Genomic DNA, 5078 nt, shown 5'->3' with positions numbered 1-5078 from the left:
AAGAAAACCCAGGGAGAAGCCAGGGGACCTTCTATTTCTGCTTGCATTTCCTGCACTGGATCCACCAGGAACACCAGGGACCCACTGAGCACATGGAACTTCAGTGTGTCTTCCCTCCACCCTAAGTCCAGCTTCCCTTAGTGTAGCCTCAGGCAGCTCTGAAATATTGTTACTCCTCTCTCCTATCCCATCTGGGCAGAGCCTGACTGGCCACAGGATATAGCAGAAATCACACTGGCCTGGGAATCCAGGGACCTGGGTTCCTATCACAGCTTCCCCTATCACTGTCTGCCATCAAATAATATTATACCATTTCATGTATAAGAACCTCACAACAAGTATACTTCCATTCTCCCCTTCTGTCCTTTGTGCTATGATTCTCATACATTTTGTGCATATATTATAACCCTCCAAATGTATCATTATTTTTTTTTGTTTTATACAGTCAATTATCTTTTAAAACATATTTTCTATTTTCCCATATATTTATAATTTCTTGCTCTCATTCCTTTGTATCTATCCACTGGTATGTGGGAAGAAAACATAAGCTCTCCTATTTATGAATAGCCATTTTCCAGATGGAAAGGGTTTATCTGCACGGCAGAATAGTACGTGTGACAATATGAAGGCTAGACTCCATCTTCCACAAAGACAGGGTCGGGATCTGTCTCATTTTATCTGTCCTGGCACTGAGCACAGGGCCTGACTCATAGCTGACATCGAATAAATATTTGCTGGCCTTTCCATGATACCTAGAGAGGCTCCATATAGCATCGTTCTGTGTTCCTATCATAACTTAAAAAAACACTTTCACAATGTCTGGAGCCCTCAATGTCCTCCGAATGAAGGATGACGATGTCCTCAAATCCTTCGTTGCAGAAACTCTCTTAGGTGGTACCAACCTTGACTTCCAAATGGAACAGTACATCTACGAAAGTGCTGGCATCTGCATCACGAAGCTGAAGACGATCCGGGTGGGAGAAGCTATTGCTGGTAGCTCATGCCGTTGTTGCCATTGAAAATCCTGCTGATATCAGTGTCATATCCTCCAGGAATTCTGGCCAGCAGGCTGTGCTGAAGTTTGTACTGTCGCTGGAGACACTCCTATCACTGGCCTCTTCGTTCCCGGAATGTTACTAACCAGATCCAGGCAGCTTTTCTGGAGCAGTGACTTCTGGACATTACTAATCCCAGGACTGATCACCAGCCTCTCACAAGGCGTTCTATGTTAACCTGCAAACCATTGCTCTGTGTAACACAGACTCTCCTCTGTGCCATGAAGACACTGACATCCTTTGCAACATCAAGGGAGCTCACTCAGTGGGTCTGATGTGGTAGATGCTGGCCCAGGTAGTTCTGCGCATGTGGGGCACCATCTCCCGTGACTACGCATGGGAGGTCATGCCTGATCTCTACTTCTAGAGAAATCATGTTAAGATTGAATTGAAGAGCAGGCTGCTGCTGAAAGGGCTGGAACCTAGGAGTAATTTCAGAGTGAATGGACTGCTTCAGCTGCTGAATTTACTGCTACTCAACCTGAGGTTGCCAGATGATCTGAAGGCACACAGCTGCCCTTGTGCAGTTCTCTATTGGAGGCTGGAGTCCTCAGCCCACTATTGAAGATGAGGCTGAAGCTTCCACTGCTCAGGACACTGAATGAGTAGGAACAACCACTGAGTGGTCTTAAGCTATTCTTCCAACAGCCTCATAAACAGAAAAAAGAAATAGGAGAGGCACAGAAATCTAAGCAGGGAGAGTACTATGCGAAGATTTGGATTTAAAAGGCTCTCTGACCACAGGAGAAAGACTGAGCCCTGGAACCAGTTAAGCATTTACTTCAGTAGTCAAGGATGAGAGGATGGCGACCTAGGCGATGAGGAAGGGTGCTGATGCAAGAGAGATTTAAGAGGCAGAACTTGGTACTGGATGTTGGGAAGCATGACAGTGAGGTTTGGGGAAGGTTTGGGGGGATGAGAGGTGTTAGGACAGAGGTCGATCAGTGAGGACCCAGGAGTTTCCACTTTGGGAACCTGTGACAGAAAACTTCATGATGAGAAGAGACTTTGGAGTAAATATGAGTTCAGTTGATGGTCTCTTACTTTTTTAAGTTCAGATGTCAGGTGGATGTATGTCTTGCAGGCTATGGAATTTGTCAGGGATGGAAGTAAATTTGGGAGCCATCAGAGAAGAGATAACATGAAAACAATGAGACTGATCATAGGTGAAAAGGCTAAGGAATGAACCCTAGGCACATTCAATGGGTGAGACAAACACTGACAAATTATACTACTCCTGGAGACACTTAGTCTAGAGACTATATATATATATATATATATTAAACACACACACACACACACACACACACACACACACACACACACACACACACACTCCTGACAAAAGACACTTGGGTAGGTCCCATAGAAAGATACACATAGAATGCTCAGAAGTAAGAAGCCAAGAAAGACTGCATATTAAAAATACTGGACTTTCAACAGGGTCAAATGCCACAAGGAGGTGAAGACTAAGGACTGGAAGTGGGTAGATGGCAGGAAATGCAGGGTGAGCTCTGCCACTAACCAACTGGCGTTCTTAAGCCAGTCTCTCAGCCTCAGCTACCCCCTAGAGTAACAGATGGTAAAGGAGTTGATCCCTCTGAAGTTCCTGGCACCTACAGAGAAAATCCTTAGGACGTGCTGGGTCCTGCTTTATTGGCTATGATTATTCTCTTTTGGCCTTCTAAAAGCTGGACTACTTCAGCCTGTGCTGACCTCCCCCATGTTGGACCTCCCCCTCTGCCTCACTCCCTAATCTGATTAGAGAACCCCTTGAAGACTTGGGAGTGCCCCTGGGTCTCCCGGTCTTCTAATCTTCTGTTTCGTCCCCTCAAAGCCACCATTCTGAGAGCAGAGGTGGCCTGTGGGACCAAGGAGAGCGAGAAGTCCCCAAAGCCCAAAGTAGTCCCAGAGGGTCCAGAGGTGAGTGAGTGGGGTTTAATCTGAGCCACGTCCCCTAACAAACACTGCCCCTTCCTCAGCTTTCCCAGTTTGCCTTAATCTCCCCAGTGTTGTCCCATCCCTGGGCCTAAACTCTCCTGGGGCCAAAGCGCCCCCTGGAAGTCCCCATGGGACAGGGAGACATAGGCAATGCCCCCAGTTTGGAGAGGGCGCCGGCAGGCGTGTCTCTACAATCCGAATCACGCCAGTGCCTCCAGGTCCCCGGGCCTTGGGAGGTTCCCATTCATGTGTTCTGGGCCAGAGTTCAATTAACTAGGGATGTGGGGTGGGGAGTAGGGGACAGGGAGGAAGCCACAAAGGGATGCGTGTGTGGCCTCAAGGCAGGCTGGCTTTTGAAGGCCGATTTGCTCTGGCTGGACGGCAGGAAGCAAATGCTAATTTCCTCCAGAAGGGGGTCTGATTCCCTTCCTCCCAAGTCTGTAAGGGAGGAAGACAAGAGACTGAATTTTCTTGTTGCCCTAGGATCGCTATCACCCTCCATCTCCCCAGCTCCTCACACCTTCTGGCTCCATAGTCCCATCCCACAAAGCACGAAAGCAGGTCTGTCCAATAATGCAGTAGTTTCCTACTTTGCCTCTATTTTCCGCTAAGCAGTTGGGTGACCAAGGTTAAGGGCAGCCACACTGAAGCCACCACACCCATTGCCCCAGGGCCTGTGCTGGGAGGGCCTAGAGGCACAGCCTTTCAAGGTACAGCCATTTGAACCCTGGAGGAGAGAGGTGTTCTTTTTTAATCCCCTTAAACTCCCTGGATTAGGCACAGGAGAAATCTGGATTTGCTGCAAACACTCGTTAACACCCCTTCCCTCACCATTCCCACCCCACCGACCCCTAAAGAGCCCTTGGCCGCCCCAACACCTAGCTGAGGTTTAACAACATTGAGTTATTTGAATTAAAAAAATTTTTAATTAACTTCTACTTTTTCTATTTGTAGTTAGAATATGAATGTTTCTTTTTAAATACTGTTTAAATAATATACTTTAAATTTAAATAAAAAGAGTTAACAATTTAGGTGAATATGGTGAAGGCAAAAAGCATGCAGTGGGTGCCTGATAATTCAAGTCTGGGAAACCTGGTCTGATGGGCCAAGAGTGGGGTTCAGAGAGACTGGGGCTTGCCTAAGGGGAGCTGGGGCCTCTCCTGCACCACCCACAGGCCTGGCTGCCCAGAGCCTTTAGGGACCTGAGCTTCTCCGGCAGACCCTCTGACAAAGTAGAATGAATTAAAAGCCCCCAGTTCCACCTCTCTGGCCTTCTGGCCTATCCCTCCTAGTGCTGAGGGCTTTGTGTACACACACACACACACACACACACACACACACACACACACACACACACCCCACACACACACACCCCTCATTTCCCTCTCCCCCTCATCCCCTCCCTTTCTCTCCCTTGGCTGTGAGGCCCATCGGCAGCCCCTTTGTAAGGTAATTGGATTTCTCCCCTTGTTAGTTTGCAATGAAAATGTCATCTATTCCCAGCCACGCCAGGGAGGGGCCAAGCTCCCATTCAGCAAGCCAGCCCAGAGCTGTGAAGCTATTCAGGCCTCCCAGCCTCCAGCGGGGCAGCTGCGGGAGGCTTCCCTAACAAAGCCCCCCTCACCTCCACCCCCATCAGCGAGCCCAGCCTGAGAGTGGCCACGATCGGCCCGGGCTGCAGGGGCTGGATTCTGAGGCTCGAGGTCACCACCACCTACCCCCAGCAAGTGGCTCTGGAGGAATATGATTTTAAGAGCATTTCCCCTCTGTGTCTGAGAGGGGGCAGACTTCTTTATGGGCAGAATTTCCATAAATTCGAAGACTTTAGGGACTTGTAAAACAGACTGAGAGAGACTATAATGGGCGGATGCTGGGACAGAAGGATGGATACCCTGACTTCCCTTAGGAGACCACCGTATGTGGTGGAGCTGACCAAAATAAGCCATCTTGGAGCTCCCCGACCGCGGGCTCCTCTTAATCAGGGTTACTAATTGGAAAAATAGGGGGCCGAATGGCTCACAATGTATTTGGACATCTGCCAGAGGCCTTCCCCAGGACCTTGTGGGCAAAGTGAAAATTAGG

The 5078-nt window shown here is 48.7% G+C and overlaps 1 pseudogene; it reads left to right on the top strand.

Moving 5' to 3' along the window:
• Window positions 1–815: 815 nt before the first annotated feature.
• On the top strand, window positions 816–1481 carry LOC105300111 (annotated as a pseudogene).
• The last annotated feature ends 3597 nt before the right edge of the window (window positions 1482–5078 follow it).

The sequence above is a fragment of the Pteropus vampyrus genome, unplaced genomic scaffold, assembly GCF_000151845.1.
Source record: "Pteropus vampyrus isolate Shadow unplaced genomic scaffold, Pvam_2.0 Scaffold202, whole genome shotgun sequence".
Lineage (NCBI taxonomy): Eukaryota > Metazoa > Chordata > Mammalia > Chiroptera > Pteropodidae > Pteropus > Pteropus vampyrus.
This window is presented reverse-complemented; position numbering and strand designations above follow the sequence as displayed.